Here is a 14,005-nt window from a genome sequence, read left to right as displayed (position 1 = left end):
CTGGATCAAATTCATTTAAGCTGGTAAAAATATGAATTTGGGACATATTACGTAACCATGTTCTCTTCGTTCATGTTATCTCACTTATATATATAAATATACGTTATACAATGGAGTTGATTCACTAAAGGCAAATCCACTGTGCACTGCAAGTGCCAATAAAGTACATGTGCGTGTAAAGGGAGGTGTCCCAATACTTTTGGTAACATAGGGGTTGATTTACTAAAGGCAAATCCACTGTGCACTACAAGTGCACTTGGAAGTGCAGTTGCTGTAGATCTGAGGGGGACATGCAAGTAAAATACTGTAAAAAACAGCATTTTTGTCTCGTACATGATTGGATGATAGAAATCAGCAGCAACTTCCCCTCATTTCAGATCTTCCCCTCAGATCTACAGCAACTGCACTTCCAAGTGCACTTGTAGTGCACAGTGGATTTGGGACGCCTGCCTTTGCACATGAAATTTAATGGCATCCCAGTCTTAGTCCGTAGGGTTCAATATTAAGTTGCCCCACCCTTTGCAGCTATAACAGCTTCAACTCTTCTGGGAAGGCTGTCCACAAGGGTTAGGAGTGTGTCTATGGGAATGTTTGACCATTCTTCCAGAAGCACATTTGTGAGGTCAGGCACTAACGATTCACATGACACCGGGGAGGGAAAATGGCTAATTGGGCCCAATTTGGACATTGCCACTTAGGGGTGTACTCACTTTTGTTGCCAGCAGTTTAGACATTAATGGCTGTGTGTTGATTTATTTTGAGGGGACAGCAAATTTACACTGTTATACAAGCTGTACACTCACTACTTTACATTGTAGCAAAGTATCATTTCTTGAGTGTTGTCACATGAAAAGATATAATAAAATATTTACAAAAATGTTAGGGGTGTACTCACTTTTGTGAGATACTGTATATACAGTATACATATATATATATATATATATATATATATATCGTTGGCTATTACATTTTTAGGTAAAAGCTTTAAAAGCCCTCCCGATGGTCCTGGCTTTGAATGGCTCCCGGTGCACCAGAAAAGCCAGTGAGACCCAGAAGTGAGGGGACAAAAAGAGCTGCAGATGTGCACAGCGCTGGATCGAATAAGGCCTCAAGTAAGTATAAAGAGAGGGGCGGGGGTGAGGGACCAAAATTGATGTCTGAACATTTTTTAATGTCTAAAAATGTTTAGGCTTTAGAACCACTTTAATGCATGTCTTTATTTATTTATAAATTATAAAATGTATTTTTTATTCAGGGATTTACAGTGGTGTAAGTACCTGATTTTGACTTAGTATTGGCTTTTTTGAAGCCCCTCTACAGCAGTGTGGAAAAGGAGGAAGCACAATGAGCAAATCATTCATGTGTTGATAAGCAGCATGCTGATAGGGGAAAGTAAAGTGATAGAAAGTTGAGCTTCTGCTTGCGCTGCTTCTCCTTCACTGCCACAGACTGTGGGTGGGTCCAAGACAGCCTGAGCGAGGAAAATAGTTGAATTGTTCTTGCTGTCATTCAGTCAGAAGGACATCCTGTGGCAGGGAAAGAGGAACCGATCCCTGTATGGCTCTCTCTGCAGCAGCTGAAGACTGGCTTCAGCTCCTCCTGCCAACTTAAGCACCTGCATTGGGGAACTACAGGGGATATGTTTTAGTGAATGGCCCCTGCCACACCAATTCTCTCTCCTATAATTCTTCTTCTTCCCTCTGCTGCCGGGCCACCCTATGTGCTTCTCTGATCATTGGTGTGTTTAGGTTTTGTGCTGCCCTAGGCCTGACTAAACTTGTGCACCCCCTAATTTAAATATGACCCACCCCTTCCTGTAAAGGACACACCCCTTCCTGTTTAGGACCCACCTTGTCATCTGTAAAACACAGACCACAACCACAGTCTATCAGTGCCCATCAGCATAGCTTCATCAGTTCCCATACGTTCAGCCTCATCAGTGCCGCCTCTTTACTGCCCATCAGTGCAGCATATCAGTGTGGCCTCATTAGTGGCCACCAGTGCAGCCTTATAAGTGCCCATTAGTAAAGCCTTATGTCACGGGTTTAGTAAGATTACACTTTTAAGATATTTGGACTTGTGTTTGCTGCCACTAATTGTAATTATAGGATTATTTCACTTATTTGTATAATAAATAGGAAGTCCATAGTCATTATACAAATAATGAAATATTTTTTTGCTGCCCCCCTGCAAAGTGCCGCCCAAGGCCTGGGCCTTGTTGGCCTAGGCCAGGATACAGCACTGTCTCTGATAGCGCTGCAGGGTATGGGGGATCATTTCAGGACGGAGAGTGGATCAGGTAGGCTGTACTGGGGCCCCTGATTTCTAACAGCACCTCTGAATGTCAGATTAATGAGGCCCCCACTCCAAAAAGGAGCAAATAAAGGTCACAGTTTACCATCACATGCACAGTACCTTGGCACAACACTTCCCTGCTTCCTTCCTGGCCGAGCCGATGACCAGTCCTTGGAATAGGCCACCCCCCCCCCCCCCCCAAGACAGAAATGAGCCCAGTCTGTTTTCAATGTTTTACTTGCATAATGTCAGAACTTACATCTTCTCACCAATTCCGGTGGCTATTGTTAGCACTTTCCTATGCTGAGCAAAGTGTCATGTCCTATCCCCAGTACTAGTCCTATCTAGGTGTAGCGCTACCACCTAAATGATGATTGTCTTCTAGAACTGCCCTGACCCTACAAACACCTCGACCCTTCTGATACTCTAGGTTCAGACATGAATTTGGCAAACACTGTTCCGTAACATTGTCACAAACAACATCTAAATTGTCTTCCTGCCAGAGGGGCTATCCCCAAAAACCAGGCAAGAGAAAACAAACAGAGCGCCTCTAAATGCAGCATTTATTGAAGGGTATCAAATACATAATTGTAGCAACTCACATGGTAAAAGAGTATGACAAGCTTTGGAAAATCCGGTGGTAAGTCTGATGTAGATCCAGGGGTCCCGGAGAGTGGAAATGCCAAGAGCCAGTCTGAAGGGCGGAACGACACCGTGCAGGGAATCGTCCGTCTTCCGGATACGGCTGGGCACCAAGGACCAATCTGGTGCGCAGCGTACGCTGCTTGACGTCACCAGAGGCAATGGATGACACGACGCGTTTCAGACCTCACGCACGGCTCTCATTGGGCATGCGCGCTCTTTTGTCAAGTGTAGGATAGCGGGAGAGTCTAAGAGCAAGTCTTATATATGGAAAAGGAAGCGGAAACAAGTGGGAGGGGGAGCAAAAAAAGGCCTGGATAAGACTATAAACAACGGAAATCAATGCTGGATACCTTTAGCCTCGTTGGAATAGAACATAGCACATATATATATATATATATATATATATATATATATATATATATATATATATATATATATATATATATATATACATATTTAAAAATATAAATGACAGTATATGACATCAAGAAACACAGTATAACACCATCTAGAAAAATCTAGATCTAGAAAAAATGGTGGGATAAGTATGAATCAAAAATCAATGTGTAGAATGTATCAGTAAGGACCACATATTAAAAAAAAATTATTAAAAAATGTATAATGATGGACCCACATTTGGAGAATAGAATATGACCAAAATTCTATATATAATTAATTAATGGGCAATGAATATACATATGTGGGTACAAGATATGAATACTGAATTAGGAAAAAAAAATAAATATTATATATATATATATATATATATATATATATATATATATATATATATATAGTGACAATGGATTATATCACTATATCTATAAAATAGAAAGCAATGAAATGTATGTTCCCGTATATACACACATACACACAAGGCGTGAATATATATATATATATATATATATATATATATATATATATATATATATATATATATATATATATATACAGAGAACACATGGTAAAAGTATGAAAAAAAGGAAAAGAGTAGTGAGATGTACATAATGAATCCACATAATTATATATGTATAAATATGTGTATGTATCCCCAAAAACCAGGTCAGCATTTGAAGGAGCCACTGCTCCTGAACAGGAAGGAAACGTCTATAAAGTGGATATTTCCAATCAGGAACAATCCTGTTATCATTATCACCCTGTATACCAGGACTGAGTGGATATTGGGTGCTCTATGTCTATCATCCAAACAAAAATAGGATCTCCTGAGGAAGCTGTATAGCTAAACGTGTAGTGATCCATTGGTGTCCACACATTAGAATCCTATTTGCCCGAACACAGGAGGTTGTTCGTCCTTGTGACTCACAGACACCAGACCTTGGCATACGTTGGGCAATTTATGGGTTCTGTTGCTATAGGAGCATGCTGTATAGCACCTTCATGTACACTATTCATGCTATGGTTTTAATGATTTTTTCTATTATCTAAAACATTTTTGTATATTTTTTTATATCTGAGTACTGATTATTTCTTTATGGGATTAACAGTGGCTGCCTTCAAAGTCCTATTACCCTTAGGGTTTTTCTCTTTCTTTTCATTTATTGGATGTGGTACCACTACATACAGGGTCAGGTCTCAATTTTGCATAATGTCACAAACAGTACCCAGCCCAAAATAAAGGCAATGAACATGGATTTCATTAAACACTGTTGTGTTGAGTACTTTAGTAGTAGTTCAGATCAATTACAGAAACAATTGGCTTGCAGCAATACAAAGTTAGATGACATTAGAAAGTAAGCAGAGTTAATACTGGTAACAATAAATAGGCAGATTAAAACAGAAAAAAATGAACCAATGGGTGAAGCAGTATGGATGATAGTGGTGCTTTCCAAATGGGGGTAGCATGGGCTGTGGAAGGGAGACCTACTACAGATGCAGTCAGGCTCCACACAGGCCACTGGTGCCGTATTGAGAAGGAAGGTAGTAGTTCTCTATGGGCAAAAGAGAAGCACTCCTGGGTTGGTGATACATATCTGGATAGGGAAAAATCAGTTCATGTTTGAGGCTGTATCTTCTGTCAGCAATTAGTTGGGACCCTTTAACACTTGAATTATAGGTGCTGGGGATTAAGTCAGATTTGCATACAGTGAGGGCAAGGTAGCAAGATCTCCTTCACTGAGATGGGAAGGTAAAGATAACTGCTATTAGTGCCCATGTGCAGTGCCCTCTCAGTAGGTTGCTAGTGTTAAGCAAAATTTTGTTTTTGGCCTCCCTGTAGACAAGGGGAGCAGTGATCGTTTGTTTGGGTCTGCTCTAGGTTCTGCTGGTGCAGGCGCAGATACTTTCCCCTACATCCCATGAATTCTGGGTTATAGTAGGCTGGAGCGTTTGACCCTGGTCTGCATATCCATGCTCTCTCAGCCAATCCCTGGTCAGGAGAGTGACCAGCAGGGGGCTGAGAGAGGTATAAATAGGCTGGAGCCTAGAACAGAGGTCTCTTGTTCCTGGGGAAGTAAGGCCCATCCTGAGGGCTAAGGCTCCATTCACAGTTTGGCATCTCGGGAAGCGGGTAGAATCGCGGCGATTCTAGCCATGATTCTGAATCATTGCAAATCGCGGGATGCCCATGCGATTCCCATGACTTGCAATGGCACCCCAAGCGTGGGGGTTTTGCCATGATTGTCGCCCAATGAATCGCTGTAAAATCCTGAAATCGGGACACCCGTTGCCCAAAAAAAGTACAAGAACTTATTTTGGGCGACAGGCGTCTCAGGATTTTATTTGCGCGATTTTACTGCGATTCGTCGGGCGGTTGTGGAACCATTGCAAGTCATGGGAATCACACAGGTTTGCAATGATTTGGGATGACGGACAGAATTGTGGCCACTCAACCCCCTATACAAGATTCCAGTATGTGAACAGAGCCTAAGGCACCCCTGCGAGTCTAACTACAGTACCAAAGAAATCCTTTTGGGGTCCCAGCTCCAGTTAGAGCTCAAGGATCTCCTACCTGAGTATCCTGAAACAGTTAAGGAGGCTCTATAGAGGATCCAGGCTACAGGTACCAAGTACAGAAACTCAGGGCACAGTGAGTACCCGCCTTATGGGTTTTTGAGACTTTCCCTTTCCACCTTTGGGAGAACTCACTACAGTGCTTTCATGACCTGTTTTGGCGATCAGTTACCCTTTAAATTCAAAAGGGTGCTTACAACATGAAGGAGCAGATCAGGGTTAGTGTCCTCCTTTGAAGCTTTGCTAGGTGTTTTTGGAGTATCCCAAGGCAGGAAGAGCGATCTCCCTCTAGAGGCAGGAGATGATGCAATGACCTTGTCCATGAGCATAAGGGGAAAATAAACAGTCTATGGTTCTTTTTTGGCTCCTCTCCACCATTTTATAGTAGCCTACACAAGGCTACCAAGGTTACCAGGACCTTTCCAAGTATCCCCTATTTGGGAAATACCACTACCAATAGTTACTGTACATTTCTCTAGGAGGGGTCCCACCTAGTCTCATGGGGACTAGCCTCAGATTCTAATATGTTATGTGAATCAACCACCAATTTAATATCGGTTAACCCTGTGTGTTATTGTATCATAGTGGATATATTTTTTAGCACTAATAATATATATTTTTAGCACCTATAATATTTTTCAGCATTAGTATGTCTGGGTATAAGGAAATAATGGGTGTTTGGGCTGAGTGCTTCAAGTATACTTAAATTGGTGGTTGATTCACATAATATATTAGGTTGTTGGAACAAGCGCACTATTATTATACTATTATTACATCTTTTTGGGTGTGAGATCACTAGTAAATGGTTGCAGCTGGTCTATAATAAAATTCAGGAGGAAGGGTTATCACGCACATAGCAGAGCACAAGTATTTTTACACCTTTTAGCCTCAGATTCTACCTCTTGTCTTCTCAGTCTCTCCACCCGAACCCTCCTTTCTCAGACTTATAGGGCGCCACCCAGTGGCCAAATGAAAAATTTGTCTAACACCCCCTTACATGTGCATGTGTAGATGTGCTGAAGGGCTCTGGCAGGGTCTTAAGGTTGGGTAGAGCCCTTTGGCACATCTGTGCGCATTCCAGAGAGACAGTGCCAGGAGGTGTGTGTGTGTGTGTGGGGGGGGGGGGGGGTGGTAAGAGTCAGGGACTGAAGTTCCTCTTTAAGTTGCAAAGGCTGCAGATAGGGCTTTTCATATGCTGCGGTTCTGATGCTTTAGCAAAAATTATACATCTTGCCTGTCGCATTTGGTGGGCAGTACAGTTGCGGAGCCTGAATCTGTCGATTGGGAAATCCTCAGCTGTGAAATCAGGGCGCATGTTTCATCTACATCTCATTTCAGCAATTGCATTAAGTTCACATGCTATGCTGATACTTTTCCATTTTTCCAGTTATAATCAGGTCTAGCCTGAATCTGTTGATTGGGAAATCCTCAGCTATGAAATCAGGACTCATGTCTCATCTACATGTCATTTCAGCAATTGCATCAAGTTCTTTTTGAATATTGCAGTTTATCTACGGTTCCTTTTCATTATGATGCATATTGAGCTCTAGATACATGGCCCGCTAGTACCATTTTTGGTTCCATTCAATACCTGAATTATTTTAATATGTGTGTATGTCCTTGTATGTGACCAGTTGCCGATATATGTTACTACTTTTTTATCCACTTCACTATTAATAAAGTTTTGACTTTTTAGCCTCATAATGCGTGGGTACATTCCCTTTCTTTGTATGGCTCTCTTGCTATCCTCTTTTTTTGTTATGGTTGTGTACCATTGGGAGTCTCACACCCCCATCTTCACTGTAGGGGTGAGTCGGTAAGGCCATTATTCCCCACCTACATCCCAGGTACACTTCTGGGTTGTATATCAATTCTTTCTAATATAGTTGCGGAACGCGACCTATTTAACCACTTGCCGACTGCCGCACGACTATTTACTGCAGCGGTAAGCCCCCACTGGGCAAAGCGACGTAGGGGTACGTCGCTCGCCCACGAGCCTCTAAGGGGCGAGCGCGCGCCGCCGGAGGCGCGCTCCCAACCCCGCTCGTTCACTAACATCCCCGCGCGAGTGACTGGCGGCTCCAATGTCCGCTGGCCACTCGCGATCTCCCGCTGGAGAGGGAGAAAGGCAGGCGGCTGATGTAAACAAAGCCACCTGTCATTCTCCCTGGTGTAACTGCAGAGATCATACGAACCTGCTATGTAGGATCGTATGTCTCTGTGGTTACATCACAAGCCACCCCCCCCCCCCCACAGTTAGAATCACGCCCCTAGGGATACATTTAACCCACTGATCACCAATAAAGTTAACCTCTTCCCTGCCAGTGTCATTTTTACAGTAACAGTGCATATTTATAGCACTGATTACTGCAGTAATGTCACTGGTACCCCAAAAGTGTCAAAAATATCAGTCAAGGGTCCGATCTGTCCGCGGCAATGTCGCAGTCCCGCAAAAAAAAAAATCGCAGATCGCCGCCATTACTAGTAAAAAAAAACAATAAAAATGACAAATCTTTCCTGTAGTTAGTAAACACAATAACTTTTGCGCAAACCAATCAAAATATGCTTTTTGCGATTTTTTTTACCAAACATATGTAGCAGAAAACAAATTGGCCTAAAATGTTAAAAAAATTCGATTTTTACATTTTTTGGGGGGGGGAATTTCATATAAAAAATGTGAAAAATATTGTTATTTTTTTCAAAATTGTTGCTCTTTTCTTGTTTATAGCGCTTGATCAAAAAAATCGCACAGGTGATCAAATACCATAAAAAGAAAGCTCTGTTTGTGGGAAAAAAAGGACGTCAATTTCATTTGGGTACAGCGTCGCACGATTGCGCAATTGTCCGTTAAAGTCACCCAGTGCCGAATCGCAAAATAGGCCCTGGTCTTTGTGCAGCCAAATCCTCCGGGGCTTAAGCGGTGGAAAAGTGGAACTTCCGCTTTAGGTATTCTAACCCCCTGACATGCCACATTTGGCATGTAATTTTTGGGGGGGGGGGGGGGAGCGGGTACCTAGTTTTGACAGGTACCCGCTGCCACTTCCGCTCGGAGCGCCGCGGCGCCCTGAACAGAAGTTCTCCTCTCCCCCTCCCTCCCTGCAATCTTCTGGGACATGTCAGAGGTCCCAGAAGATCACCGTCCAATCAAGACGTGCAGCGCGACTCGCGCATGCGCAGTGGGTACCCGGCTGTGAAGCCGCAAACTGTCACAGCCGGGTGCCCACAGCAGTGATGCCGGCGCCGCCGAGACCAGAGGGAAGAGGATCGAGGCTTCGGGCGGCCGCATCGCTGGACCGTTGGACAGGTGAGTGAAAAGGCTGGAACTCCGCTTTAAGCATATGGAATGCACCACAACCACCCCTTAAACCCATGCAATGCACAACATTGCACAGATTTAAAACAGGCAGTGAGTGACTTCATATCTCCTCCTCACTGCCTGTCAAATGCCTTTGAAAAGCGATCTGAACACAGCAATTTTGCTGCTTTTCTATACCCACCAGCTGATCAAATGATGTTATTTGTTGCTTTGAGATGCTGTTCAGCTGGTGACAGAATTTCTCCAAACGATCTAACACCAACCTCGCCCTTTATCAGCGATCAGGCCAAATAAGGTCTGCACGGCATGCAACTACGGCTCCCCATGGAGAACACAGAAGCCAGCAATGTTCCTGCTAATAACTGATAGCATAAACAATTTAACATTACTCTTCTCAAACAGCCACGGAGCGTTTTGGTGTGACAGCCATTATCTCTCCCAGCTCGCCCCTCTCCTAAACATTCTCCCACTTTTCAGGTTTAAATGAAGTGATGCCTAATGCTTTTGAGAGCCTGGGCAAGCACTCGCCTGTACGGAACGTGCGGAGCTTAGCATGATGGAAGGGCTTTGTTTAAACTAGAGGATTAGAGTGAATCCTAAACTATGCTGGAAATAAGTAGCTCTAATTAAAGCCTAATTGCAACAGAGCGAGGGAAAAAAAAAAGTATCACCCTCGCCTGTAAATGTTCTATTGTGAAGAGTGAGGTCACTGTGGAAGACGATGGAGCCATTCTTTATATAGACTCCGCAGAGACAGAAATGGAAAGGTCTGAGTCTCCACACAGGCATCCATTTTTCCTTCGCTTCCCATCACCGTTAAAAGCCAAAAAGATGAAGAGATTATTTGAAAGCATTTGAGGTTAGCCTACGCTCTCATCACAGGGGGGTCCGCTAAAAATACGCTAAAAATACCATCCCCATGCATTTCTTCCAAGTGAGATCTTTCATCCCGCTGGATCACTTAAGGTGGCCGATGGCCAAAACAGAAGGAATTATTGTACAATAACATTGACTCCGTCCCTTCCATGAATGGTAACATGCATGATAAAGAGCCCCTAGAGAGGGTGCAGGCCAAGCTGAGCAAAAAAAGATTTTGTTTAAAGGGGTTGTCTGACCTTTGACACCAAAACTGGCTTAAAGTTCAACTCTAGACTAAAAGGATTACATAGCAGCTTTTGTGTATTACGGGTATTTATATAACACTGACAATTTATGCAGGGCTTTACATTTTGTACATTCACATCAGTCCCTGCCCCGAAGGAGCCTACAATCTAATGCCTCGTACACACGCATCGATTATTGGCCAGGAATTTTCGGCCAACGTTCGGTTTGTTAGTATGATGCTTTCGACAACCGACTCCGACTTTTCGTCCGAATAAAATCTGGTGTGCAGGCTATAAAATTTTTGTTGGCCGTCAACACAACGGCCGATTTTCCGTCAGTCAGTACAGATTTTGGCAGACAAAAATCTGATGAGCAAGACTGGGCATGCTCAGAGAAGAAAAAACACACGGAAAGTAAACCAGCACATGACATCACTTCTGAAGTAGATTTTTGTTGGCCGAGAAAATTCGTGTGCAGTCTAGGCACATTCCAACCAACAAAACACCACTCTGGACAAAAGTCAGACGATCGGTCTGCCGATAATCGTTGCGTGTGTACGAGGCTTTAGGTCCCTATTTCACATGAATACCTGTACTTGTAAGAGGGGCTTTTTAATTAGCTTGATAATGGTGTCAAAAGCACAAGTCCCTGTCTTGCTCCTCCCTTGCTAGAACAGTGACCCCCCTCCGGAATATTGTTCCCTACTCCATGCCAGAGGCCTCCACACAACATTTCTAGCCATTGGCCTTTATATCCCTAAGGAAGGAATGCCCACACATAAATAGGGTTGCTGCACTTTACTGGTGGTACTTGAAAAATGGAAATCACATTACAATGACATACTATCCTACAGTACATAGTCAATTACATTTAGTGGACAGTCCACAACAGTCACATGTGAAAGCATAGTGCAGGCATTAAAGTAATCTATCTTCCCTCTGTCAAAAGCACAAGTCCCGGTCTTTCTCCTCCCTTGCTAGTACAGTGACCCCCCTCCGCAATATTATTCCCTACTCCATGCCAGAGGCCTCCACACAACATTTCTAGCCTTTGGCCTTTATATCCCCAAGGAAGGAATGTCCACACATAAATAAGGTTGCTGCACTTTACTGGGGGTACTTGAAAAATGGCAATCACATTACAATGACATACTTTCCAGGGTCGTTTGACAGGACATAATCAATTACATTTAGTGGACAGTCCACAACAGTCACATGTGAAAGCATCATGCAGCCATTAAAGTAATCTATCTTCCCTCTGACAGTCTTTCCCTCCACCAAGGGTCATTGGTACTTACTGGAATGGGATCTCTCTAGTCACCTCCTCCTTGGGTACACCTCTCCTGGGACCCTCCATGGAAATAGCCTCAAGTAGGAAACTCTTGGCCTGGCCTAAAAGACCTTTCACAACCCACCCTGGCCCCCACCACCATAAGGGTCAGGAAGTCCACAGCCAGCTCTCCTGGTTGGAGGTCTACTTCTCCAAAGCCTCCAGCCCTGTCCAGGGCCTCCACTTGCTGTTTATATATGCTTAGATGTGGGGTATTTGGCTCTTCTGCCCCAACTGCACTAGGACTCCTCCCAACCTTTCTTTTACAGTATGTGAGTACTGGCTCTTCCATTAAATCAGGAGGGCTCTGATTAAAAGGGGCCTAGCACCTGATGACACTATCTTCTGTAACCAGACACTATTCTGGAACAGAGATACCTAGTGGCAGACTAGCTTTCTGCACCTCCCTACATACATACAGGACCAATTTAGACCAGTTGACCTACCCATATGTATTTTTCCCACTTTTTTATGCCCTACCTGTATGTATTTATCTGTTTGCTTGGAGTTCAGCTTTAAAGATAGTTGAAATACATACTGTAGAAGGTTATTGCTTGCCTATCAATGTTTTTGCATGGACGGGTTGGGTGCTCCATAATGCAAAAATACAGGTAGAGTCAGGACTTCCAAATTCCTCAGTCAGATTCCTCAGTTAATGCCTGGTGCTTTTGCCTGTGTGATCTCCTTCTAGGTTTCACTGTTTATGTCTCATAGGGATTAGCTAAGAGTTCAGTCCGGACACAGGTTCAGACTGAACTTTGCTGGTTTAGGCATTTGCCCAAAAGCAGGACTCTTAACCCGTTCAGCCGGAGCCAAACATTGCATAGTAGAGTTATTTTCTACCGCTACTATATATGACCACTTTCATCTTCCACTGTCAACAATTTTGGGACAAACAGGGGGACAAAAATTGGGACTTTAAATGAGGATATGACATGGTAGGGTCAATACCTCCATCCCTAAATCAATTGAATAATTCTAAGGGAGTTTGGGACTTTAAATGAAAACGCAGGTGCAATCTGGGGAAATTAATAAAAATGTATCCAGATATGTATATGCTGGTAAAAATGTGTATAAGATCATAGCATAATGAACCATAATGTTTTTAAAGATAAACAATATTTATTCACATAGAAGATGTATAGTAAATAGTACAGTAATATTGGTAAACCTGATCAAGACCACTGATACCACAAAATACATACTAAATGACATGATTGACACAGAGTAACATGATTGCACATATAAAATGACCCATATAGCTCTCAGTAATACAACGAGGAGGGACATAATAAAATTAATTCATAAATACATAATAAACAGTAAATATTGGTAACGAATTCATATAAATAGGTTGTATGATGATATCATGTAGCATCTAAAGTAGCTCTACGCGTTTCGTGAATAAGTTCACTCATCAGGAGCAGATGCGAATTATGTAGATGTATAATCTATAACAAGATAAGAGCTCGTTGAATAAATATGCCAGTAGTACAGTGAAGAACAAAAAGAAGAGGGGGGGGGGGGAAAGAAACAGGCTGAAAAGGAAACGTAAGGCAGGTTTGTAAGCCTCCTCATACTTACAGAGCTATAAAGGTATCCAAAGTATCCGTATACAGTTTGAATATTACTGGTGCCTGGGGGACGTCTTTTCCGGGAGCTGTGGTAATAGGGTACGTGGAAGTAGCCCAAACTCTGACAGCAAGGTAAATCATGGGGTTTGTGGTAGTGCCTGGGAGTAGAGTGAGAGGGGGAAGATTTGAATTGATAAATATAAATGTGCACCATGGGTAAAATGGGCAACGAAATGTGGGTGAAAAAGTGACTGGGGCAAAGGAGTGGGGGTAGGTACATAAGTGAGGACGTAATATCCCAAGATGGAAGTTAAATGCGTGAAGAAGTGAAAAAATAAATAATCAAAATAGGGTGAGAGAGAATTAGTGAGGATAAGAGAAGTAGTACCTTTAAATAATACAAGATGAGGCATAGTAAGAGGAGTGCGAGAGACCAGGATAGAACAGAACCATAGGAGTGATAAATAGATCCACCATGGTGTGCTGGCAGGGATGGAGATACGACCAACCGACCCCCCCAACGTCACGCATGCGTCCATAAGAATAGGGGAGAGACTGTAGGACATCCATGCCGAACGGCAAATGGCGCCAACTGGCTTCCCCACATGGACGCCGGTGGAAAAATAACATCTCGGCGTGCGGCGTCACCAGACGTCACGCATACCGAGTGTAGAGCGTGGCGTCGATGCGCCACTGGTATCCGCCCGACCCCTGGCGCCGGATGGCTGAGGGGGAGGGGAGGAGCCCCGGAAGCGCATCGCAGCTCCCGGAT

Source organism: Pelophylax lessonae, assembly GCF_965119305.1.
Source record: "Pelophylax lessonae genome assembly, chromosome: 1".
Taxonomy (NCBI): Eukaryota; Metazoa; Chordata; class Amphibia; order Anura; family Ranidae; genus Pelophylax; species Pelophylax lessonae.
Note: the sequence above shows the minus strand (reverse complement) of the source record.